The sequence below is a fragment of the Martes martes genome, assembly GCF_963455335.1.
Source record: "Martes martes genome assembly, chromosome: 5".
NCBI lineage: Eukaryota > Metazoa > Chordata > Mammalia > Carnivora > Mustelidae > Martes > Martes martes.
In genome coordinates, this window is record NC_137892.1 from 67,221,297 (window position 1) to 67,248,585 (window position 27,289).

The 27,289-nt window shown below is 41.5% G+C and overlaps 1 long non-coding RNA gene across 1 annotated transcript; it reads left to right on the forward strand.

Moving 5' to 3' along the window:
* Positions 1 to 3,899: 3,899 nt before the first annotated feature.
* LOC308343676 lies at positions 3,900 to 26,502 on the forward strand. Its single transcript, XR_013966894.1, has 5 exons — positions 3,900 to 4,008; positions 18,061 to 18,180; positions 22,105 to 22,251; positions 23,285 to 23,444; positions 26,023 to 26,502. It is a non-coding gene; the product is annotated as an uncharacterized lncRNA (long non-coding RNA).
* The last annotated feature ends 787 nt before the right edge of the window (positions 26,503 to 27,289 follow it).

Below are 27,289 nucleotides of genomic sequence, written 5' to 3' on the forward strand. Positions count from 1 at the left end.
CAGCCAGCCAGTCACCCCCAAAATAATATATATTTTTTTAAGATTTTATTTACTTATTTGAGAAAGACTGAGAGAGAGCATGAGTGGTGGGGGAGTGGCAAAGGGAGAGGGAAAAGCAGACTCCCAGATGAGCAGGGAAATTCAGGCCTTGATCCCAGGACTCTGGGATCATGACCCAAGTCAAAGGCAGATGCTTAATTGGCTCAGCCACCCAGGTGCCCCCAAAACAACATCTTTAAATCAAAATCTAAAGTAGCACCAAGATCTAGGCTCTAGCATCTGCTTTCTTAATTAGTCTTTAATTATTGAGTAGTACCTGTGGAATAATTTTTTTTTTCTTTTGCTGCAACCTCTTTGTATCTCAGGTTTCTCTTTTTAGTTATTTTGTTGTTATTTTTTTTTTATCTGAGTATAGTTGACATGCAATGTTACATTAGTTTCAAGTATACAGCTTAGTGATTTGACAAATTTGTACATTATGCTGTGTTTACCACAAGTGTAGCTATCGTCTGTCTGGTCACATCACTATTACAATATCATTGACTGTATTCCTTATCCTCTGCCTTTTATTTCCCAGACTTACTCATTCCAGACCTGGAGGCCTGTATCTCCCCTTCAGCCGTTTTGTCCAACTCCCCACCCATGTTCCTCTCTGATAGTCATCATTGTGTTCTCTGTATTTATAGTTCTGATTCTGCTTTTTGTTTATTCATTTTTTCTAAGGTTTTATTTTTATTTATGGGGGGAAAGAGCAGGGGGAGAGGGACAAACAGACTCTGTGCTGAGCAGGAGCCTCACATAGGGCTCGATTTCAGGACCCTGAGATCATGACCTGAGCCAAAACCAAGAGTCAGATGCCAGACTGAACCACCCAGGAGCTCCTGTTTATTCATTTTCTTAAAGATTCCATTTGTGAAGGAAATCATAGAGCATTTGTCTTCCTCACTCTTATTCACTTAGTATCATGTCCTCTAGGTCTGTCCATGTTGTTTCAAATGGCACACTTTAATCTTTTTTATGGCTGTGTGATATTCCATTATGTCTATGTGGTGGGCAGACATATATATACACATATATATACATATATAATGCCACATTACATGTATATGTATATATGTAATGCCGTATTTACATGTATATATACATATATGATGCCACATTTTTGTATCCATTTGTCTGTTAATGGACACTTAGACACTTAGGTAACTTCCATGTCTTGGCTATGATAAATTATACTGCAGTAAACATAGGGGTGCATATATGTTTTCAAGTCAGTGTTTTTGTTTTCCCTGGGTAAATACCCAGTAGTGGAATTATTGGATCATACGGTATTTCTATTTTTAATTATTTGAGTAACCTCCGTACTGTTTTCCACAGTGGCTACACCAGTTTGCACTCTGTCTAGCAGTGCATAAGCGTCCTTTTTCTCCACATCCTCGCCAGCACTTGTTCTTTCTCATCTTTTTGATTTTTGCCATTCTGACAGGTATGAAGTGATGTTGTGATTTTGATGTGCATTTCCCTGATGATGAGTGACAGTCCCATCTTTTCATGTATCTGTTGGCCATCTGTAATATCTTCTTTGGGAAAGTGTCTACTCATACCCTCTGCCTATTTTTTTTTAAAGATTTTATTTATTTATTTGACAGAGATCACAAGTGGGCAAAGAGGGAAGCAGGCTCCCTGCTGAGCAGAGAGCCCGATGTGGGGCTTGATCCCAGGACCCTGAGATCATGACCTGAGCCAAAGGCAGAGGCTTAACACACTGAGCCATCCAGGCGTCACACCTCTGCCCATTTTTTTTTTAAGATTTTATTTATTTATTTATTTATTTATTTATTTATTTATTTATTTGACAGAGAGAGAGATCACAAGTAGGCAGAGAGAGAGGGAAGCAGGCTCCCTGCTGAGCAGAGATCCTGATGCAGGGCTCAATCCCAGGACCTTGAGATCATGACCTGAGCCGAAGGCAGAGGCTTAACCCACTGAGCCACCCAGGCGCCCCCTCTGCCCATTTTTTAACTGGATTGTTTGGGGTTTTTTTTGATGTTCAGTTGTGTAAGTTCTTTATTTTGGATATTAACCCTCTATAGGATATGTCATTTGCAAATATCTTCTCCCATTCAGTATGGTATCTTTTTATTTTATTGATGATTTCCCTTGCAGTGCAGAAGCTTTTTTTTTTTTTTTAATTTTTGTGTAGTGCCAATAGTTTATTTTTGCTTTTGTTTCCCTTGCCTCAGGAGACCTACCTAGAAAAATGTTGATATGGCTGATGTCAAAGAAATTACTGCCTGTGATTTCTTCTAGGATTTTTTATAGTTTCAAGTCTCATGATTTGGTCTTTAATCCCTTCTGAGCTTAGTTTGGGGTATGGTATTAGAAAGTAGACCAGTTTCATTCTATTACATATAGCTGTCCCAATTTTTCCAGCATCATTTATTAAAAAGACTTTTTTTCTCCATTGTATATTCTTGCCTCCTTTATCATAGATTGGACCATATAATTGTAGGTTTATTTCTGGGGTCTCTATTCTGTTCCAATGATTTATATTTTTTGCTATAAAATACAAAGCAGGTCGTAAAGAATAGTATTTTTCAGTCTCCTATAGTTTTACAGAATTGAAAATTTAAATGTTATCTTCCCTCATTATTTTCTTTTAGCTACAGTCTATTTTGAGCTCAGATTTGCCAAACACATGAAGAGAATGACATTTGCATTAAATATTAAATTATAAACATTATTTGTTCTTTTAAATATTGCAGTTAATTTTTAGTTGTTGTTCTTCACTCTCCATTCAAACAAGTGAGGAGTAGGTGGTTGTATATATTGATTGTACTGACTAAAACAGAACCTTCATATTTCCATTAGAAGTAGACTTTTAAGTGGCTCAGTCGGTTGAATGGCCAGATTCTTGATTTTGGCTCAGGTCATGGTCTTGGGGTCCTGGGACCAGCCTCCATGCTCAGTAGGGAGTCTGCTTCTGGATTCTCTCTCTGCCCCTCCCCCTGCTTGCTCGCTCTCTCTCTTCCTCTCAAATAAGTAAATAAGTCTTAAAAAAAAAAGGTTGCCTTTTCATACACACTATAAAGACAGAATTGGGTGCTTACTTCATTAGTACTTACATTAAAATTGGAACAATACAGAGAAGATTAGCACAGTCCCTGCATAAGGATAACATGCAAATTCATGAAGTGTTCCATATATAAAAAACAAGAAAGATTTAATACTGAATTGGAAAACTTCACAAACTTTGCTGAATTATTCCAGTTTCATTTCTACTTTAGTTCTTGGACAAATAGATCACCCTCTCTGAACCTGTTCACTCACCTATAAAAGTTCTCAAACTTCATTGTGAGTCACAGTCCTCTAGAGAGTTAAAAAAAAAAAAAATGCAGCTAGAGTCCCAGGCTCACTGAAGTAGACTGGGGCAGGAGCCTAGGTGTCTATTTTTAATCAAGTTTTCCCAGAAATTTGACAATTGCTGTTTTAGTATGCTTCTATGGATTGATGGATCATTCATACCTTTTTTCATTTATGCATGTATATAGAAAGAAACATGTATTAACTAGGGATTGTCATATAGTCGTGAGATCATGGAGATGACAGACCCAGCCCTGCCCTGAAAAAGTTCTCCCTTGGGGCGCCTGGGTGGCTCAGTGGGTTAAAGCCTCTGCCTTCTGCTTAGGTCATGATCCCAGGGTCCTGGGATCAAGCCTCAGGTCGGGCTCTCTGCTCGGCAGAGAACCTGCTTCCCCCTCTCTCTCTCTGCCTGCTCTCTGCCTGCTTGTGATCTCTGTCAAATAAATAAATAAAATCTTAAAAAAAAAAAAAAGTTCTCCCTTTCATGAAGAGGCAGACAAACTGTTAATTGTAGTGTGTTGTTATATGCTCTGAAACAGGCCAATGGGATGCTGAGGAAGCAAGAAGGAAGGGTGTCACACTTGGCCTGGAATTGCATATCACAGAACATGTCCTTGGTCTTGAAGAGCTAGAGGAATCAACTAGGTAAGAATGAGAGGAGAGCATTTTAGGCACAGAAGAATAAGGAGGCATGAACCACAAGCCGTTTGACAAGCTACAGTATTATTTCTCAAACCATGGGACACTTATCACACTTTAATCAGATTTTAGGTGGTTCATGTTGAGATAAGTCATTACTTAGTGATAGAATTATATACTCTCCAATTCTTTTCTACATCTTTTGTAAGGAGAACATCTTTTTGGTTCTAGGAGGTAACATCTTTTGTAACATTTGCTAATATCCTTTTAGAGAAGGTAGCCTTAATCTCAGAGCTGTCAGCATTATCTAGGTAGAATTAACATCTGTCTTCACTCTGGCAGTTGAAACTAACTTGCAATTTTTGGTAGAAACGCAGTTTCCTTTTTAAAATAATCTATTTGAGGGGCGCCTGGGTGGCTCAGTGGGTTGAGCCTCTGCCTTCGGCCCAGGTCATGATCTCAGGGTCCTGGGATCAGGCCCCGCATCAGGCTTTCTGCTTGGTGGGGAGCCTACTTCCCTCTCTCTCTCTCTGCCTGCCTCTCTGCCTACTTGTGATCTCTCTCTGTCAAATAAATAAATAAAATCTTAAAAAAAATAAAAATAAAATAATCTATTTGAGAGTTAAAATTGATCTATAAAAAATATTAAGTAGCTAGTTCATTTAGTACTTGAGTATGCCAGAAATTGTGAAGAAGGTATATGAATGACTGAAATTTTGAAGCTCAGCATGGAGATAAGTGGCAAGATCTGCCTCAAGTGTTATGCTCACCTGCACCCCCACTCTGTCACCCGCTGGGAGAGGAAGTGTGGCCACACCAACAACCGTGCCCCAAGCAGAAGGGCAAATAAGGCCCCTCCATTGGCCCTTCCTTTGCCCTCAGGGCGGTCTCCAGTTGGAGCCCTAAGGTCCTGGGACCTCAATAAAGTTTCCCTTCCACTGCCCAGAGCAGTAAAAAGTAGAATAAGGAAGAAGAAGAGGAAGGGGAGGAGGAGGAAGAAGAAGAGGAGGAAGAAGGAGAAGAAGAAGAAATTATGAGGGACCCTAGAAGGTAGTAAGTAGAGGGAATTCACAAATAGGTTTGGCTAAAGATAATCCAAAGCTGTTCTTCTTCTTCTTCTTCTCCCTCCTCCTCCTCCTCCTCCTCCTCCTCCTCCTCCTCCTCCTCGTTTTTTTAAGATTTTATTCATTTATTTGTTAGAGAGCCCAAGCAGGGGAAGTGGCAGGAAGAGGGAGAAGCAAGCTCTTGCCAAGCAAGGAGACTGAGTCAAAGGCAGATAGATGCTCAACTGACTGAGCCACCCAGGCGCCCGCCAAAGCTGTTCTTGATGGACTTGTCTATTTTCATTGAGTCAGTGGAGAGTTCAGAAATGAGTGTGGTTGATCCCTTTAAGGGCCTTCAGCCCCATTTAGCTGATAGCTATAGCTTAGGTTTGAACTAAATGTCTAGTTTAGGAATATAAAGCAGGACAATTCTACAGACTATGAGTTATGAAGGTAATATTCCATGCAAAAATTTTATAAGAAATTTGGAATATAACAAAATTACTGCTCTCTGATTATAGGTACCAAATATATGTACCAATAAAAATCAAAGCAAAAGGAGCACTTGCCTGGATCAGTTGGTAGAGCGTGAGACTCTTGGTTTCAGGGTTGAAAGTTCAAGCCCCATGTTGGATGTAGAGATTACTTAAAAATAAAATCTTTAGGGGCACCCAGGTGGTGCAGTTGGTTGAGCATCTGACTCTTGGTTTCAGCTCAGGTCGTGAACTTGGGCTCCTGAGATTGAGCCCCGTGTTGGGCTCTGTGCTGAGCTTGGATTCTGCTTTCCCTCTCTCACTGCCCCTACCTGCCCCCTGCCTCCTCCCTCCCTCATCTCAAATAAATAAATCTTTAAAATAAAATATTTTAAAAAGTCAAGATGTGCGCCTGGGTGGTGCAGTCAGTTAGGCGTGTGACTCTTCATTTCGGCACAGGTTATGATCTCAGGGCCATGAGATTGAGCCCTTTGTGGGGCTCTGTGCTCAGTGGGCAGTCAGCTTCTCTCCCTCTCCCTCTGCCCCTCCCCACCCCACTCTCTTTCTAAAATAAACCCTAAAAAAAAAAAAATCAAAACCAAAAACTCTTCTTCCATGTAATTTGGGTGAAATATTTCATACTTCTAGTAGCCCACTCCCTTGAAATCTGGAGGCACAAGTGTTGTCAAGTCATTGTTCCCCCACAGAGATTGGGCCAGGCATGACTGCCAGCTGCTCCAAAGCAGTGACTCTATTTGGTCATGGAGCCAGATGCCAGACATCTGTCTTCTATTAACTACGATCAAAATGAAGCCCTCCCCACTGGATGATTTAACGTATAACGTATGACCTAAGCAAAGGTTGCCCTGTTGCCTATAGAGCAAAATCTCAATTGCAAGACTTTCTTTCCCACCTTCTCAGTCGCTATGATGATACAGGTATTTGCAATATGGCCTTTTGCTCTTGGTTGGTTTTTTGTTCGTTTTTTCCTCATGCTGGCCTGCCTTATTTTTTCACATATCTTCTTAGGCTCTCCTCCTTTCCTTGTCCTTAGACTTTCTACAGGACCCTCTCTCCTTTTCTCTCTGTTTGATCCAAAGAGCTCAGCCACTTTCTGAGCCTCCTCATTTAAGTTTTGGCTGACTTTGGAATTTGTATTACAAACCCTGGCCTCTTATTCCCAGTTCAGTATGTTCAGATGCCTCCTGAATCCATTTGGATGTCCTCAAATGTAATGTATCCTAACCTAGATCTTCCTAGTGAATTAAATTTCCTTAAGTGATCCGATTTTTGACTATCAGTTACTGAGGCTGATAAAATGACACACTCCGTGCTATGACTTCACCTCCCATTAGTTGGTCTGCTGTTCAAAAAAATTTTTTAAGATTTTATTCATTTATTAGACAGAGATCACAAGTAGGCAGAGAGAGAGGAGGAAGCAGGCTCCCTGCTGAGCAGAGAGCCCGATTCGGGGCTTGATCCCAGGACCCTCAGATCGTGACCTGAGCTGAAGGCAGAGGTTTTAACCCACTGAGCGACCCAGGTGCCCCTGCTGTTCAAATTTTTGTGTCCCCAGAAGAATGGACAATGTTAACTGATTGTGCACCCATAGAATTAAGGAAGCCATCTTTTGTTGCTTCCAAATCTTTCTCTACCTCCCTCCCTCCCCCCTGCCCCTGCTTGCTTGCTTCCTTCCTTCCTTCCTTTGAAAGCATTCAGGAATGGAGTTGTTGAAAATTTAAAAATCATTAAATTTCAGATTACTGAGGAATACTTATGAGAAATACTGAACAACTTCAGTTGCTAGCAAATGCACTACTTAGAACTTTTAAAGTTCCAAAATATATTATCTAGTATACTATAGTTGAATTTTTAAAAATTATATTTACATGTTTTATAATAAAATTAGCAAAATCAGTTTCACCTTTTTATCTGTCATAAATTAACAATAGACATTTTCATGGAGATCAGAGTAGAATTTCATAAGTATAGATTCATGTTTGTTGCCTTTCAGTGAGTAATACCTTAATGGTACATACTTAATGATAAGTGAGCTGATGATAGACTGTCACATAATTTATATATATATTTACATACAGGGCAACATTTGGGGATATCCACAAAAGAAAATAAAACATGTTATTTCAAATAAACAATAATTCACAATTTAACCACGAAATTAAAAGTGACACCAAAAAATACTACTATAAGATTAGTGGCTCAGTGGCTCAGTGGGTTAAAGCCTCTGCCTTCCGCTCAGGTCATGATCCCAGGGTCCTGGAATCGAGCCCCGCATCGGGCTCTCCGCTCCGTGGAAAGCCTGCTTTCTCCTCTCTCTCTGCCTGCCTCTCTGCCTACTTGTGATCTCTGTCAAATAAATAAATAAAATCTTTAAAAAAAAAAAAAAAGATTAGTGCCTCGGATTCAAAACCATACCCAGCAAGAATTATAACAGTCTCCCTGAGAGTGGAGTTCTGAGTAGGGGTAGGTGATGGGGTTAAGGCCTTAAATGGGAAAAGCAGACTTTGGATGAGGAACCAAAGAGGTTCCTGGACCCTGGGCAGAGGGTCATGGGATTAATGAACTGGGCAATGTTGTTTTATGAAGTAAAAACCTTTCTGGTAGCTGATAACAGACAGAACTCCACTTGGCTTAAGCTACAAAAGACACCAAGAACTTGAGGGGTTCTGATAGCTTTAGGTATGACTGGATCTAGGTTCTAGGTGCTATCACTGAAAACTGCCCCCTCCTTTGGTTCTCCGGCTCTGCTTTTTGCTAGGTTGGTTTTACTGTCCGGTACAGTTGCCCCAGGTTATGACAAAGAGAGATGTCAGCAGCCCCAGGCTCACAGTCTGGCAAATGCTAACTCTTGCAGGAAAGCATTTCTTCTCAATTCCAACAAAAGTCCCAGGACTAACTGTGATTGGTCTGACTCATGTGACATGTCCACTGCTGGGCAAACCTGGGTCATCTACCACCACCTCTGGAACCACAGAATGGGATTCTGGCCCCAAAAGGAAAAGAATGATTCTGTCTCTAGAAGATATACCACGACCTGGGGTAGGAAAAAAGCAAAGGAGGGGACATGAGGACAAGAAAAGAATATGAATAAATCCATTCTTATTTCAAATTTTGGCTGAGATCCATCCTGGCAAACCAACAGCAAAATGTTTTCATGCCAGAAATCTTAGATGACTTTAGTTCAGAGTTTCTTTCTTTTCTTTTTTTTTAAGATTTTATTTATTTGAGAGAGAGAGAGAGAGCGAGTGCACAAGCAGGGGGAGTGGGAGAAGAAGCAGACTCCCACTGAGCAGGGAGCCCCATGTGGGGTTCGATCCCAGGACTCTGGGATCATGACCTGAGCCGAAGGCAGACGCTTAACTGACTGAGCCACCCAGGCACCCCTAGAGTTTCTTGATTTTTCAAAAATTATCACTCAAAAAAAGTCATTTCCCTGAAGAGCCTTTTTAGACATGTTTTTGCCTAGTCACCTGCCTATGAGATTTTAATACCACAGATATACTGTATAAGTTTATTGACTATATGTATATCTGTGCTTTATACATGAGAAGAGTAAGTATAAAGCTTACTCTTTTTATCTAATGCAGGGTTAAGAACAACAAAATCTTAAGTTAAAATTTTAGTTAACTTGAAAATCAGGGGCACCTGGCTGGCTCAGTCATTAGAGCATGTGACTCTTGATCTCTGGGTTGTGAGTTTGAGCTCCATGTTGGGTATAGAGATCATTTAAAAATAAAATCTTTAAAAAAAATCAAAGCTATTAACATTTAACTTTATAACTGTATTTGCCGAGTAACTTTTAATAGATTATTTACTTATAAACTGCAGTGTATCAAATAATATATACATATTAGCAATTTTGGAATTATATAATAATAGCAAAGTAATTGATATAAAAACATTCAAAATAGTTACTTTTTCAGCAAAAGAGAAACAACTGAAGAAAATTAAATCTCCTAAGTATTAACTTTCAACTTTTGTGTGATATGAGAAAATGGCTTTTAAATGCTAGATACTTACTCAGATATTGTTCACACTTCTTTTCTGCACTTGAAATAATGATGGGTTAACTTTTTTTTTTTTTAACTTTAGAGAGAGAGAAAGAGTGGCAGGGGTGGGGGCAGGGATAGGGGCAGAGGGGAGTGGGGAGAGAGAGAATCTCAAGCAGACTCCTTGCTGAGTGTGGAGCCTGATACAGGGCACAGTCTCACAACCCTGAGCCAAAATCAAGAGTTGGAAGCTTAATGGAAAGAACCTAGATGTCCATCAACAGATGAATGGATAAAGAAGATGTGGTGTGTGTGTGTGTGTGTGTGTATATATATATATATATATATATACAATGGAATAGTATGCAGCCATCAAAAGAAATGAAATCTTGCCATTTGCAACAATGTGGATGGAACTAGAGGGCATTATGCTGAGCGAAATAAGTCAATCGGAGAAAGACAACTATCATATGATCTCCCTGATATGAGGAAGTGGAGATGCAACACTGGGGGCTTGGGGGGTAGGAAAGGAACAAATGAAACAAGATGGGATCAGGAGGGAGACAAACCATAGGAGACTCTTAATTTCACAAAACAAACTGAGGGTTGCTGGGGGTAAGGGGGTAGGGAGAGGGTGGTTGGGTTATGGACATTGGGGAAGGTATGTGCTATGGTGAGTGCTGTGAAGTGTAAACCTGGTGATTCACAGACCTGTAGCCCTGGAGCTAATAATACATTATATGTTAATAAAAAAATTAAAAAATAAAAAAAAAGAGTTGGAAGCTTAACGGACAGCCACCCAGGCTCCCCTAGGTTGACTAACTTTTGTAGAATTAAATAGTAAAATACAAGCCATTTTTATTTACTTCTCAAAGTTGCAGTCACACAGTAGCACTGAGGATTGAACAAAGACAACATCCTTAAGGTAGCCAACAGCAGCTAATAGCCCAGCAGGCCACACTGCTCACAGTATGACTTTGACTGATCAACTGAAAGACAGGCTTCAAATCACAGCCACCTCTTCACCATCTTGTTGTTGTATTGATCTAGCATCTGTTTGGGTATCTTCTGTGTTAGTTCCAATGTGGGTCATGCGATGCCCATGAAAACTCACCAAGAGAAATTAAATACTAAGGAGTAAGATTGTGTAGAGTAGGGTAGAACTTTGAAGGGCCTGAAACCATTATAATCCCATTCTTGACACCTCACCCTCTCTAAGTATAAACTTTTGCTCTCTAGACAGCACCATCACTCCCATTGGGAGTGGATATACTAACAGGGGGCCGAAAGAGCGGCTTTTCCCCCCCTCACACTGAGGTAAACTTCCAGTGAAGTTTACTTATTGGTTCTGTTGTTTCCGTACCGAATAGACTTAATCTTTCATATAACAGATCCTCAAATATTGATAACTGAAATTTTACTCCCTCTATACTGAACAGCTTCTTGAAGCTTTTCCTTTCTGAGACTAAACTTAACCACAGGATTCTTGAATGGGCATTCTTTTGACTCAGTTCCCCTATTGCATTAGACATTCTTTAGGAGCAGTCCCTATGTCTTTTTTTATTTTATTTTATTTTATTTTATTTTAATTTTCAGTGCTCCAGAATTCATTGTTTATGCACCACATCTAGTGCTCCATGCAATACGTGCCCCTCAAAATACTCACCACCAGGCTCATGCAACCCCCACCCCATCCCCTCCAAAACCCTCCCCTTGCCCTGTTTGAATCCACTCCCATTTGTTGTTAAAATTAGGTGTGTAGCTGAACATAGTATCCAAGCCAGAGTCAAAGGCTATTTCTTCCTCTGTCTTGGACAGTATTCATCTATTAGCAAAGTAATTCAGCCTGAATAGCTTGCTGATGCCTATCAAGTAATAAAGTGAAATCTCTAAGCCTTTCCTCATATGTCCTGCTAATAGATTGAATTCTTCCATTTCTAGTTTTCTGAGACTGAGGTGTGATTTTCATTCACACCTGCCACCTTTCGTTCTCTTGGGCTCTTCTAATTATTACATCATGTCGAGACATTTGAAGGTGCTGATTCATTTTTCTTGTTCATTCATACATTCATTCCATCCATTCATTCATTACTTATACTTGCTTTTCTAAAGATATTTTCATAAAAGTGAGAACTGAAACAAAAAGTCCATATGAGGTAAAAAGAAGAAAATGTTCCAGTCTCTAGAGTTAATATGAGTTCTGAGACCAAGCACATGAAGTGCACCTCTAAGCTTTGTCCTAAAGGGAGATTGCATTCCTCCTTCATGCATCTCCCATTGAGTGAGAGAATGGTTGTAAACTAAGTTTACATCATCTCAGGAGTTCTTATATAATGACTTTTACAAAATAAAATATACTTGGCACCTGAGATCTAATCACCTCCTGGTTGTCGGTGTACATTGGAAATTACAGGTGTTATTGGAGTAACAATCTTGTAGAAATGTAAAATATTGTTCTTTCCAAGCCCATAATGAACCATTTTATCATTTTGGCTATATTAACATATGTCAACAATGTAGCATCAAACACCGAGTTAATCAACAGTATAATTTTGGGGGGAGAAAAGACCTTGCTAGTGATACTCTCTATAATGAAGGCAAAAGAGTGTTTCAGACTTGAATTAGTTGGTTGGTTAGCCCAGTCCTTTACTCAGAGAGAATAGACCTGGCTTATGAGAGTTAATTCATACCATTTGGAGGTTGAAACAGCTATAAAGCTGCTTTGGAATGTCCTAAATTGTACCTATGAGACCTGTTTTTGACAGATGTGTTCATGTAGTTCAGTCAATTGGCATATGGAATTTTTATGTACAAGTTATGCAAAAGTTTCAACATGTAACATTTATTAGTGCTTCCACTGGCACGGAGAGACAGATGGTACACACATTACTTGCCAAAGCAGGCTTGCAGTGGCCTTACAAGTCTGACTTTGCTCAGTTACCTAGGTCACTTAACCACCGTCCCCCCACCCCCCCCACCCCTTGTCCACCCAACACACACGTGCATAAGAGGCCAAACCCTCCCTCCTCTGACCCTGGAATTTGCTATAGGAATTCCCTCCCAATTGCTTGACTTAAAATTTCCCTTCTTTCCTTCCCCTTCCTTGGCCCAGATCCCTACCTCCTCTGTCTTTTCACTCCCTCCAGCTGGTCCAGGGTGAGGTCTGGAGGGTGAGGTAGGGAAGAACACTCCCCTACAGCTGTTCTCAGCCCCCACCCATTCCTAATGTTAGTCTTGGCAGCATCCAGCCTGTTTCCCCCACATTAACCCCAAAGTCCTCCTCTCTTTAAGTCTCAGCTGCAGTAAGGAAAGGCCCAGTTGCAAGAGCTGCAGATTAATGTTCTGTCCCAGTTATTATTTTTATTTTTATTTTATTTATTTATCTTTTAGAAGGAGTGATAAAAAGAGGGTGGTGGGTGGGTGCAGAGGGAGAGGAAGAGAGAGAATCTCAAGCAGGCTCTACACGCAGCTCAGAGCCTGACACGGGACTCGATCTCATATCATGAGATCATGACCTGAGCTGAAATCAAGAGTTGGATGCTTAACTGACTAAGCCACTCAGGCACATACCCCTGCTTTTTTTTTTTTTTTTTTTTTTTTTAAGTAAGCTCTATGTGGGGTTTAAACTCAGGACCTCGGGATCAAGAGTCATATGCTCTACTGACTGAGCCAGCTGGTTTAAAGAAAAACAGGGGGTGGAGGAAATATCTTTCCTTCTTTGTAGTATCTACATGAAATAGCACATGAGGGGCACTAAGAGGCGTACTCTCCCTCTGCGCTGCCCCCCTAGAAACACACGCGCTCTCTCCCACTCTCTCTTTCTCTCCCAAATAAATAAATAAATCTTTTAAAAAAATACTAAATAAAGATTCTTACCTATCGATAAGAACCACTCCCTGGGGCACCTGGGTGGCTCAGTGGGTTGAAGCTTCTGCCTTCAACTCAGGTCATGATCCCAGGGTCCTGGGATCCAGCCAAGCATCAGGCTCTCTGCTCAGCAGGGAGCCTGTTTCCTCCTCTCTGCCTGCCTCTCCACCTACTTGTGATTTCTGTCAAATAAATAAATAAAATCTTAAAAAAAAAATAAGAACCACTCCCAAAAAGAAGTTGGGTAAAGAAAATGAAAGGACGATTCACAAAGGAATGTTTTTTGAATATCTGTGTTTTCATCACTTCTCGGCCTTCGGCTAAGATCAAGTGAATATGTGTGTTCAACCTCAACTCTAATTGAGGACATGCCATTTAAAATGAGATTTTTATTTTTCTTATATTCATGATGAAAACTTTAAAAGAATACAGTGCTCAATCCTGGCCGGGCTGTGGGGAAGCAGGCACTCTCCTGTCTTAAATGGATTGTTCCCACACAGGTGGGAATGAGGATGGAGTGTGGGAGAAGGGGGTGGAATTAGTCATCAGTGAAGAGCACAGTGTGGGAAGAGCCTGGGCGTGGTATTAGTCCTACCTGGCCTAGCTGCAGGGTTTATGAAAGTCCTTGTTGGGGTAGGAAGGAAGGTGGACAACAGGAGAGCTGGGAGAGCAAGGGAGAAACACATCCAAGAAGGTACTAGGAAAGAGTGATTTCTGATGCCATTACAGCTATATTTTCCTTGATAAATTCTTCTTTGCTCATGCTTTTGATTTTTACAGAGGATCCCAAGAATCAACTCATGAACCAGCACACATTTATACTCTCAACAATTGTATTTATTTTCAACATTTATATCAGGAAGTGTAACACAGTGGTAGAAACAAGCAAGGACTGACATTTAAGTGTGGTGCAGATAGTGAAGTCACCCCGTTTGGGCAGAGTTGGGTAACAATGAGAGTTCCAATCTCAGTTTACTAGCTGTGGGGTTTTAGGAACTACAATCTCTCTACTTGTTTCCTATATATTTGTATTTCTGTAAGTAGGAATAATACTGCTTCACTTTACAATGTTGTTGGGATCAAGTAAAATTACATATGTGAAATCCTGAGGAATTAGTATGTGCTCAATAAAAGTATGTTCCCTTCCTTGTTGAGAATAGCAGCAAAGGGACTGCTTAGTTTACAGGTGTCACCACAAATTTCTTATGTGGTCTGCTTCCATCCCAGACAGGCCATGAGGCCTCATGCTGCCTGAGGGTCTTGCTAATACTTGACAAAAGTTGATGACCAAGACCGAAATAAAAAAAAAAGCTGCTTCCTGTTTTGTTGTTGTTCAGGCTGCGAGGAAGGCTGTGACTTCTGGTAAAATACTGATGGGTTCAATCTAGCAGTGCCTCCCTCATCTCCCTGGCTGCACAGCCTCATATGTTGTTGGTCTGCATAAAACTTAGAGATTACGTGACCCCATCTGGTGAGGAAATGGAGAGCAGAAGGCAGGCAAACAGGAGCCCCAAAGAGCCCTCTAAGTTGCTTTAATCAAATTGGAGTGGCAGCCATCTACTAAATGCAGATGGGTCTCAGAGTTTGGGGATTACCCGTGGCCATCCTACCAAGGACACAAAACCACATACATGGTAAGGCCAAACAGAAAGGTCAGGGACGGAAGCCCATAACCAGGGCTTGGTGGAGGTGTGACCGTTCCATCGCACACTGAGACACATGGCACTGGGTCAGGGGGCTTCTGGCACTGCTGCTGCCATTGTTACTGTTGTCTTTTGATAGGTAGTGTGGTGTGTCAAAAAAAAAAAAAAAAGATTGACATCAGAAATGGAAGATCAAGATGTTAATTTCCCCACTGCTGCCTTGCTGGTTAGTGGTGCTCAAACCTTCATATGCCTCAAAATCACCTGGTGGGCTTGCCAAGACCCAGATTCAAGAGCCCAACCCCCAGGGTTTCTGGTATAGGCCCGAGAATGTGCATTTCTAATAAACTCCCAGGTGCTCCCAAGGCTGCAGGTCCAGGTGGGCCCTGAGAAGAGCCATCCAAGATAATTTTTTATGCCCATAATAGATGTATTTTTTAAAATTAACGTATAATGTATTATTTGCCCCAGGGCTACAGGTCTGTGAGTCATCAAGCTTACACAATTCACAGCACTCTCCATAGCACATACTCTCTCCATAACCCAGCCACCCTATCCCTCCCCCACTCCAGCAACCCTCAGTTTGTTTCGTGAGATTAAGAATCTCTTATGGATTGTCTCCCTCCCAATCCCATCTTGTTTCATTTTTTCCTTCCCTACCCCCACAACTCTCTGCCCTGCCTCTCAAATTCCTCATATCAAAGAGATCATGTGATAAATGTCTTTCTCTGATTGACTTATTTCGCTTAGCATAATACCCTCTAGTTCCATCCAGATTGTTATGAATGACAAGATTTTGGGTTTTTTTGATGGCTGCATAGTATTCCGTTGTGTGTGTGTGTGTGTGTGTGTGTGTGTGTGTGTGTATACACACACCACAACTTCTTTATCCAGTCATCTGTTGATGGACACCTAGATTCTTTCCATAGTTTGGCTATTGTAGACACTGCTGCTATAAACATTGGGGTGCAGGTGCCCATTCGGATCACTACATTTGTATCTTTAGGGTAAATACCCAAGGTAATTTTTTAGAGAAGGTATGGCCCTGTTGCTAGGGGGTTCACCCTGAAGATGAATTTGTTCCCCTGAACCCACCCCCACTTGGATCTGTCTTCCCTAGTTTCTTTTGGTTTTGGTTTTGTTTTTTTTTAAAGATTTTATTTATTTATTTGAGAAAGAGAGAGAGTGAGAGAGAGCATGAGAGGGGAGAAGGTCAAAGGGAGAAGCAGATTCCCCATGGAGCTGGGAGCCCGAGGTGGGACTCCATCCCGGGACTCCAGGATCATGACCTGAGCCGAAGGCAGTCACCCAACCAACTGAGCTACCCAGGCACCCAGTCTTCCCTAGTTTCAAAAAAATAAAAATCATCATCTCAATTTCCATTGTTTAAAACAAGGGATATTGGGGTGACTAAGTGGCTTGGTTGGTTAAGCGTCTGACTCTTGGTTTCAGCTTGGGTGGTGATCTTGTAGGTTATGGGATAGAGCCTGAGTGGGGCTCTGTGCTAAGTGCAGAATCTGCTTGAGATTCTCTCCCTCCCCATGTGTGCCCACACTCTTTCCCTCTCTCATGTGTGCCCACACTCTTTCCCTCTCTCTCAAATAAACGATTCTTTAAAAAACAAAACCAAGGGATTTATCAACTGCAGCAAAAACGACAGTTTATAATACAGATACATTGAAGTCCAGATTAGTGATCCCCAAGACCAGGGTGCCTGGGTGGCTCAGTTGTTAATCGTCTGCTTTTGGCTCAGTTCATGATTCCCGGGGTCCTGGGATTGAGCCCCACATCCGGCTCTCTGCTCATCAGGAAACCTACTTCTCCTTCTACTCCCCCTGCTTGTATTCCCTCTTTTGCTCTCTCAAATAAATAAATAAAGTCTTTTTTAAAAATCACAATTATCACTGAAAAGCTAAAAAAAAAAAAGTAATCCCCAAGACTGGCTGAACTTCAGGAATATCTGGAAAACTGAACAGGAGGGCAAGGGGGAAGGAAGGGATAAAGGAACGAAGGCAGCCCGCCCAGGCCTCACACCCAGATATTCCGATTTAATTGGTTCAGGGTAAGGTCCTGGCAGGAACCTGGTTTAAAAGCTCCCATATGACTTCAATGTGCACCCGGGTCTGAGAACTGCAGGTCTACATCACTGGTTCTCAAATTTGCCTCCACGTTGGGGAGCACTTGGAAAGTTTTTAAACATACTGATATTTCTGTCCCATTTTCAAAGATTCTGATTTATAATGGGATGAAGCTTGGGCAGCCAGAGCTTTAAAATCTCTTCTGGTCATATGCTGATCAATCTATTCTAGATTTAACAAGTCAGATTGACGGCTTGGTCCCCCTCTCTGGACACTCTCTACCACAGTGGTTCTCAAAATGTGGTCCCTGGACCAGCATCAGCATCACCTGGGAACTTTTTAGAAATGTAGTGTTCAGGCGATGCCTCACCACTAAATCACCATTCCTGACCACTGAATCAGGAATTGGCTTCTAACAAGCCCCCAACCCAGAGACTCAGATGCCCCTTTGAGTCAGAGAACCCCTGCTGTATCATCCTGTCTGTTATCTGAGAGTTCCTCTTGCCATCCTCCCAGAGACCAGCCAGCGTTAGAGGCAAAGACTTCAGTCCTCTGACTGTGAGGCAACACCAAATCCCCAGCTTCCGGATGAGCGAAGCCAAACTTCTTGGTGTGACTGAGTTCTTATATAATCTGTGAAGCTTTTGTTGGAAAACTGATGGCATTTAAATGGGAGGGCCAGTAATGGGCTGCAGCTGCAGTCTTGGTCAAAATGACAAGCAAAGACCCAAATAACACACGAAAGACAGGCAACATAAAGCAAACGTCGATCCCTCTTGTCTGGGCTGGGAAACAAGGGCGTGAAATATGAGGGGAAAGGAGGGAGCAAAAGCGTCTGTGCCAGGAGAAACCAGGAGGGCCCTGGTTTGGGAGGTTTTTCCCTGAATACTAATGCCCTTCAAGTTTGTCGGCACAGCAGGTGAAGTCTGTTTTCCTCTTTATAGGGCCCTGCTTTCTTGCTGAGAGAAAGAACCTGTGTGTACTGTGTTAATACTGAAAATAAATATCCTTGATCATGCCAGAGCCAGGCGAGGAACAAACACACAGCAGCCTGACGGAACATGGTAAGATCAAGCAGTTTGTACAAAGGAGGTTTAACCTGTTTGACAAAGGACTCCTTTGCTGACTCCCATAAACCACTTGATTCTGATTCGATTCAGCCCAGGCTTAGATGCTAAGAACACTAAGGGGGAAATGGCACAGACACTGCCTTAAAGCAGATCATACTCTGGCAGGGAAGAGAGGTGAGCAAGTATATTTCTGCATGGTGTGCTGATTACTGCTTGAACACAGTGCAGTCAGAATACAGAGGAGAGAAGGATTAATCCTGGGTGGGGGTGAAGGTGAGGTAGTCAGGGAAGGCTTCATGGAAGCAGACCCCGGAGCTGGATTTTGGAGGCAAAATAGGTTGTTTGGCAGTCAAAGTGGGTGGAGGGTTTTCAACCTGGGAAGGGCCTGAGGTGGGGGGAAGCAACATACTGAGTATTATTTTGGGGGGGTTAGATTTTCTCTTTTGAGGGGAGTGAGGGGTCGAAGGGTAGAGTGCGGGAGAGAAACCCAAGCAGACTCTGTGCTGAACATGGAGCCTGAGTGGGGGATGAGGGAGAGCTCAATCTCACAACCCTGAGATCATGACTGGGGCTGAAACCAAGAGTTGGACACTGAGCCAACTGAACCACCCAGGTGCCCCTTGAGTATTGTTGTTGTTTTTTTTTTTAAGATTTAAAAAAAAAATCTGACAGATCACAAGTAGGCAGAGAGGCAGGCAGAGAGAGAGGGAGGAAGCAGGCTCCCTGACGAGCAGAGAGCCTGATGTGGGGCTCCATCCCAGGACCCTGAGATCATGACCTGAGCCAAAGGCATGAGGCTTCAACTCACTGAGCCACCCAGGCACCGCACCGCTTGAGTATTGTTAATGGGTATATCATGAGGTGGGGAGTCACAAGGTATGCGACTGTAGAGCTGAGCAGGGCTGACAACTTTTTAGGCTAAACTTAAGGAACTTGAATTTGATCACGCTAATCTGTAGTTGGCAGACCTAGCTGATGACCAGAATTACCTGGGAAACCTCGAGAGATTCTCATTCAGTAGGTCTGGGTGGGCCCTGTGATGTGTGCTGCCCAAGTAGGCAGAAAGAGAGAGGCTGACCAAGTAAAGCAAAGTGGCAAGAGTAGACAATACTGGAAAAGCAAGTTGGAGGTTAGCTCAGTGGCTTGTGGAATAACTAGGTGTCTACCCACTTTCTTTTTTTTTTTTTTTAAGATTTTATTTATTTGAGAGAGAGAGAGAGAGAGCACAAGCAGGGAGAGAGACAGAGAGAGAGGGAGAAGCAGCAGACTTCTCAATGAGCAGGGAGCCTCATGTGGGGCTCGATCCCGGGACCCTGGGATCATGACCTGAGCTGAAGGCAGTTGCCTAAACAACTGAGCCAACCAGGCACCCCAGTGTCTACCCACTTTTAAAAGAAATGTTTAAGTTTTTGAGACTGGCTTTTGTGAAATCCTTATTCAGTGGTTATTGTTGGAGAACATTTGCTGATGTGCATTGGGCCAACAAGAGTATTACCCTTGCTGGAGTCCCTGGCTGGCTCAGTCAAGAGAGCATGCAACTCTTAATCTTGGGGTTGTGAGTTTGAGCCCCATGTTGGGTGTAGAGATTACTTAAAAATGAAAAAAATCTTTAAAAAAAGAAGAATATTGGTAATGCCCATTTGGGTTTGGCAGGAGCCGCACCTATTTTCTTGTGCTGTAAGTTAAGTAGTAATAGTAATAGTAATGGCAACAAATGAAGCATGATAAGATTTATTGTTATAGCAGGTAGTTAATAATATTTTTTTTCCTAAAGCTTGATAAAAATAAATGTTTAAATTTACTTTACCTACAAAATAAAATTAACAGACACAAACTCCTCTGAGTGAGGACAAGATTGGTCAAGGAAGAACTACAGGCACTAATAGTGAGTGTCTACTACAAATAAGCAAATCAGGAAGGGAGCTTAAAGTAGAGCAAATCCCTGTGCCAGAAATAATACTTTGCTGGAAATTCTGTTGGGAAGCACCAGCTTTTGAAGCACATCCTTTCATTGCCTTGGAATGGTCAGCCATAGATTTTCCAGGTGTCTTGTTTGGAACCAACACATAGTATTTGAGCTCTCTGACCACCATAAAAATATAATACACATGAAAATAGTTTTCTACCAAAATTATATGTTTTATTATATGGTGTGTTGACTTATCTGAAATGAATAATGTAAGTTATTGTAGAGTCTAATTATTAAACATTTTATATCATGATGTAGTAGCTTATATTTTCCAAAGATTGTAGTAATAATATCTCCCTCACACACTTTTTTTTCCTTTTTTTTTTTTTTAGATTTTTTATTTATTTATTTGACAGACAGAGATCACAAGTAGGCAGAGAGGCAGGCAGAGAGAGAGGGGGAAGCAGGCTCCCTGCTGAGCAGAGAGCCTGATGCGGGGCTCGATCCCAGGATCCTGGGATCATGACCTGAGCTGAAGGCAGCGGCTTAAACCACTGAGCCACCCAGGTGCCCCTCCCTCACACACTTTTTATGTGGTGACTTTGACACTCTCCCCATTGAGTTGAGAGTCTATGTTCTTTTTTTTTTTTTTAATATTTTATTTATTTATTTGACAGACAGAGATCACAAGTAGGCAGAGAGGCAGACACAGAGAGAAGAGGGAAGCACACTCCCTGCTGAGCAGAGAGCCCGATGTGGGGCTTGATCCCAGGACCCTGAGATCATGACCTGAGTCGAAGGCAGAGGCTTAACCCACTGAGCCACCCAGGCGCCCTGAGAGTCTATGTTCTTTTTATGAATTAAATTGTGGCTCCCTCAAAATTCATATATTGAAGTCCTAGCTCCTCAGAATGTGACCTTATTTGGACATAGAGTTCTTACAGAGGTCATCAAGTTGAAGTCATTAGGTTCAGCCCTAAACCAGTATGACTTGTGTAAAAAAGGGGGGTCATGAAGAGACACAGGGAGAAGATGGCCATCTACAGGCCAAGGAGAGAGGCCTAGAACAGATCCTTTCCTCTCAACCCTGAGAAAGAACCAACCCTGCTGATACCTTGTGGACATCTATCTTCCAGAACTGTGAGACAATGAATTTCTGTTGTTTAAGCTACCCAGTCAGTGCTAATTTGTTATGGCAGCCCCAACAAAGGAACAGTTCCCTCTCCTTGAACCTGGGGGACTTGTCACTACTATGGAAATGATACTATTTTGTAACTTCCTAGGTTAGATGATAGAAAGCAATAAAGCTTCCATGGTTCTCTTGGGGGAGACTGGACAGCCATGCTGTGATGAGCTCAAGCCACTTGAAAAGGTCACATATTGGTATTCTGACAGTCCCAGCTGACAGTTAGCATCAGCTGATAGAGATGTAAATAAATGTATTTCCAAATGATACCTATTCCCAGCACTGAGTCACCCCAGTCTTCAGATTTTTCTAGCTGAGTCCTTGGATATTGTACTGCAGAGACCTAGCGACCCCAATATGTCCCTTGTGAATTTCTGACTCCCTGAGGTCACAAACATGATAAAATGCTGTTTCAAGCCAATGAGTTTTGAGATAATTTGTTACATAGTAGCTGGTGACAAGTCTTTAAAATTACCTTTGTTCACAAATTTTTACTTTCTATGGCTGGTATGTTTATTGAAACCATCAGATACTTTAGATCCTACATGTTGGTTACCCCTTACTTCTCTTGGCTCTTCATGACATTAGGCTCAGATGTTAGGAACAGTAGGTGACCCTGCCTTAAGTCAATTTAACAGACACCAATGAATGGATTTCTGACAGTCTGAACAGGACAGATAACAGTGGCTCAGGGTTGAAGGTAGGAATTTCAGAACAACTTCTGAGATGAGTAAGCGTTTACTAGCAAGGTTAGTGCAGTTTGTCTGGAGCGGGGGAGGAATCTTGGAACCTCAAGGCAATACTTTCCTCTTCTGGGGCACAGAATCCAGGAAAAAATAGAGCAAAAGTGCCGACCTATTGGGGGCAAAAAATATTGGCTGTTCTAGAAGAACGAATTGGGAAGCAGATGGTGGCAGCATCTGAAATCTCGATGAAACTGGACAGCACTGCCAAGCTGGTGACCTACAAGGTAAGTGTCTGAGTGCCTCATAATCAGGGTCTGGAAAGAAGATATGGACCAGTCTTCTCTGAGGAGCTGTGTTCACCAGGCTTAAGGTATCAAACCTAAGGAAAATGCAGGTTATAAATCTCCCCAATTATTTCCTAGCTTGCTCTTCTTTTTAGATTTTTGCTTTGCCTTTCATTGTGGTTTTGAAAGAATTCATTTTGAGCAATTCTAAATTTTGTCAGGGGTTGGGAGAATTAAAAAGCAAACAAACAGCTTTTTTGAGGAATAGAGGCTATCTAATACAATACACATATTTAAAGTGTACAGCTTGATAAATCTGGACATATGTATATAACCATCATCGTGATCAGGTTAGTGAACCTATCTACCAATCCCAAAAGTTCCATGGCTCTTTTAAGTCCCTGCCTGTGTCCTTTCATGCCCTGCTCAGGACTGGGGGAGTTTTAATCCATACACCTCAGCCTTGCTTGGGAAGCATTTTGTCCCTAGTGGTAGTGCCCACTGGCTTGCTGAAGAAATATCCTGGAGAAAAAGGAAAGTGGAGGGTGCCTGGATGGCTCAGCGGGTTAAGCCTCTGCTTTCATCTCAGGTCATGGTCCCAGTGTCCTGGGATCAAGCCACATGTTGGGCTCTCTGCTCCGTGGAGAGCCTGCTTCCCCCCGCCCCCTCTGCCTGCCTCTCTGCCTACTTGTAATCTCTGTCTGTTAAACAAATATATTTTTTAAAGATCTTATTTATTTATTTGACAGACAGAGATCACAAGGAGGCAGAGAGGCAGGCAGAGAGAGAGGAGGAAGCAGGCTCCCTGCCGAGCAGAGAGGCCCAATGTGGGGCTCGATCCCAGGACCCTGAGATCATGACCTGAGTCGAAGGCAGAGGCTTCTGCCACTGAGCCACCCAGGCGCCCAATAAAATATTTTTTTTAAAAAAGTTAACATCTTTAAAATAGTCCTATGTCCATCTAATGGACTACAGTTTTTTTTTTTTTTTTTAAAGCAGAGCCATTGATTTATTTGTATTTGTTTCATCCCAGCAAAGCCTTGCTAAACACAGCACAGTCAGGAACAATGTTAAACACTAGATATGGATACAAAGATGGCTACTGTATATCCTCCAAAAGGGGTCACCTCTAACTCACCCAAATCAGTACGTTACGGATGCAACAGAAGATATGGAAGAGATGAATTTAAAAGGTAAAATTTGGGGGAAAAAAAGTACAATTTGGCACATTTTGGCCTGTCTACATCTATGAAATCATCCCCACAGTCAAGATAGGGAGCGTATTCATCACTCCCCAATTTTCCTTATGTCCCTGAGTAATCCCTACTTCCAGTTCCCCCACCCTCTCTAGGCAAATGCTGCTACACTTTATGTCACTCTAGATTTGTTGGCATTTTACAATTTTATATAGGTGGAGTCATACAGAATATACTCATTTTTGGCATGCTCATTTTACTTTCACATCTGTAATGATTTGAGGTGTGTCCGCATTGTTGCATGTATCCTTAGTTCATCCCTTTTTGTTGCTGAGTAGTATTCCACTGCATAGCCATGCCACAGTTTGTTTTTTCATTTACCTGTTGATGGACATTCCAGTTTTTGGCTATTGCTGGTAAAGCTGCTGTGATCATTCAGATACAGGTCCTTGAATAGCTGTATACTTTTGTTTCTCTTGGGTACATTGCTAGAAGATATTTAAGATACTGCCAAATTGTTTTTCAAAGTAGTTGTACCATTTTACCTTCTCACCTAAAGATACTAAGGAAATTCAGTGGATACCCTGTCAATAAACAGTGCTGGGACAATTGGATAGACATAGGGAAAAAAATTAAAATAAAATTTAAAAAAATAAATGAATAACAAAATTAAAAATAAGCCTCTAACCACATGCCATATAAAACCATTTACTCAAAATGGATCACTGACCTCCATAAATGTAAAACCTAAAATTGTACAGCTCTGAGGAGAAACTACTTTAAAATACTGAGATTGGGTTTGATTCCACCAAGAATGTGGCGTCTGAGTCAGGCCTTGTAGCAGGTAGTACTGAAAGGACTAGGCAGCAAACTGGCCTTTGCCCTAATTGTTCCTTCTGCTTGGACTTCTCCTCCCTAAATATCCAACTGTACCACTCTTCCAGTCTTCATTCATTATTTAAAACTGTAACCTATGGGTCCCTTTCCATACTATACCCATCACTCCCGCCCTTCTTACCTCTTCTTCTATTCCCTCCACCTCAGTATCTCTTACCTTCTAGCATACTATAGAAGTAATTAACTAATGTATTCATTTTTTTAAAGATTTATTTATTTATTTTAGAGAGAGAGAGCGAGCATGCAGGGGAAGGGGTAGAGGGCAAGAAAGACAAACAGACTCCCCACTAAGCGGGGAGCCCCATGTGGGGCTGCATCCCAGGACCCTGAGATCACGACCTGAGCCAAAATCAAGATTTGGACTCTTAACTGACTGAGCCACCCAGGCATCCCTCATTTTGCTTATTTCTTGGGGTCTGTCTCTCTTCCGCTCAATATATAAAATTCCTTGGACTAGAATTTTGCCCTTTCCAGCTGCTTTTGGGAGACTCTCTCAAACTGATTTGCAAGCTCACTCCATTCTTCAGCTGTATCCATTCTGCTGTCTATTCCATCTGTTTGTCCTTTATTTCATCAATTGCATACTTCCCCTGGGTTTGGTTGTTTTTTTTTTTTTTTTGAAAATTATTTTTCTTGCTTGATCTTACCAATAAGTTTGTTTCTCCTTAATATATTTATCATGCTTATTTAAAATTCTTAGTATTTTACTTGTCAGTTATACCTCAATAATGCTGAAAAAATTTTAAAAAGTTCCAGGACCTTTAAAAAAATTAAAACATAAAAATAAAAATTACAGTAGTGCCTGGGTGGTTCAGTCATTAAGCGTCTGCCTTCGGCTCAGGTCATGTTCCCAGGGTCCTGCGATTGAGCCCTGCATCAGGCTTTCTGCTCAGCAGGGAGTCTGCTTCTCCCTCTGTCCCTCACCCCAGTTCATTTTCACTCTCTCAAATAAATAAATAAATCTTTAAAAAGAATAAAATTCTCAGTGTCTGTTAAATAATTGTTTCAGATAATATAAACTGTTCCATTTGTAGTCTTTTACACTAATTGTGCTCCTCAGGTGTCACAACTTAGCAATTTGGAAGTTGCACAATGTGAATAATTAGGAAAACAGGAAAATACAATAGAAATAACAAAATAGAAACCACCCACAGTCCCACCGCCCAGAAATAACCAATCCACATTTTTTTTTACTGTGTTTTGTTCCAGTCACACTATTTACCTGTCCAGTATATTTAAAAATTGTTAAAATACTATGTATAATTTTCTATCAGGATTTTTCATTTACATTAGTCTTAAGATTTGTTTCAAGTTATTGAAATTGTTCACAGACCTAATGTTTTTACTGAAGTATAATGAATACACAGTGTTATATTAGTGTCAGGTGTACAGTATAATGATTCAGCAGCTCTATACATTACTGAGTGCTCATGAAGATAAGTGTACTTGGCCTTTGGTGCAATGGCATCCTCCCCGTAGAAACACACCCCCTCCAAGGACCTCCTCCACCCATCCCCAGAAGAGAGAGAGGAAGTACAGAGAGGAACCCCCTGGTGCAGAGCCCCACTTCCTACTTCATATGATGTGAAATGCCCAGAATGCTATAAAAATCACCACTGTCTTTAGCCATGCACAAACAGTAGTTTTGTGTGTTGGCTGCTCCTCTCTCTGTTGCCAGCGTACAGAAGGAAAAGGATTCGCCTCCAGATGGATGCAGTACTACAAGTACGCAGAATCAAGAGGAGTGGGAAGCCATCCCAAGAAATACATTTTTTAAAGATCTTATTTTTAAGTCTATCCTGAAGGTGGGACTCGAACTCGCAATCCCGAAATCAAGAATCACGTGTTCTACCAACTGAGCCAGCCTGGTGCCCGCCAGTAAACACATTTTGGATTAAAAAAAGAAAAAAGGGGCACCTGGGTGGCTCAGTGGGTTAAAGCCTCTGACTTTGGGGATGACTGGGTGGCTCAGTGGGTTAAAGCCTCTGCCTTCAGCTCAGGTCATGATCCTAGGGTCCTGGGATCGAGTCCCACATTGGGGGGGGGGTGGTCTCTGCTCAGCAGGGAGCCTGCTTCCTCTTCTCTCTCTCTCTCTCTCTCTGCCTGCCTCTCTGCCTACTTGTGATCTCTATCTGTCAAATAAATAAATAAAATCTTTAAAAAAAAGAAATAAAGCCTCTGACTTCGGCTCAGGTCATGATCTCAGGGTCCTGAGATCGAGCCCCACATCGGGCTCTCTGCTCTGCAGGGAGCCTGCTTCCTCCTCTCTCTCTGCCTGCCTTTCTGCCTACTTGTGATCTCCTTCTGTCAAATGAATAAATAGAATCTTAAAAAAAAAATAGATAAGTGTACTCTCATTCCCTTTATCTATTGCACCCATTCTCTCACCCACTACTGATCTGGCAACCACCAGTTGATTCTATTTTCAAATCTGTTTTTTGGTTTTTCTTCTTTATTCATTTGTTTTGTTTCTTAAATTCTACGTATGAGAGAAATCATACAGTATTTATCTTTCTTGGACTGACTTATTTCACTGAACATTATGCACTCTAGGTCTATCCATGTTGTTATAAATGACAAAATTTCATTTTTTATGGTTGAATAATATTCCATTCTACATATATACCATGTCTTCTTCATCCATTCATCTATGGATGGATAGTTGGATTGCTTTCATATCTTGGTTATTATAAATAATGCTGCAATAGACATAGAGGTGTATCTACTTTTTGAATTAGTGTTTTCATTTTCTTTGAGTAAATACCTGGTAGTGGAATTAATGAATTAATTAGTGGAATTAATAGAGTGTTTCTATTTTTAATGTCTTGAGCTACTTCCACACTGCTTTCCACAGTGGCTGGAAAAATTTGCATTCCCACCAATAGTGCACAAGGGTTCCTTTTTCTCCACATTCTCACCAAGCCTTGTTGTTTCTTGTCTTTTTG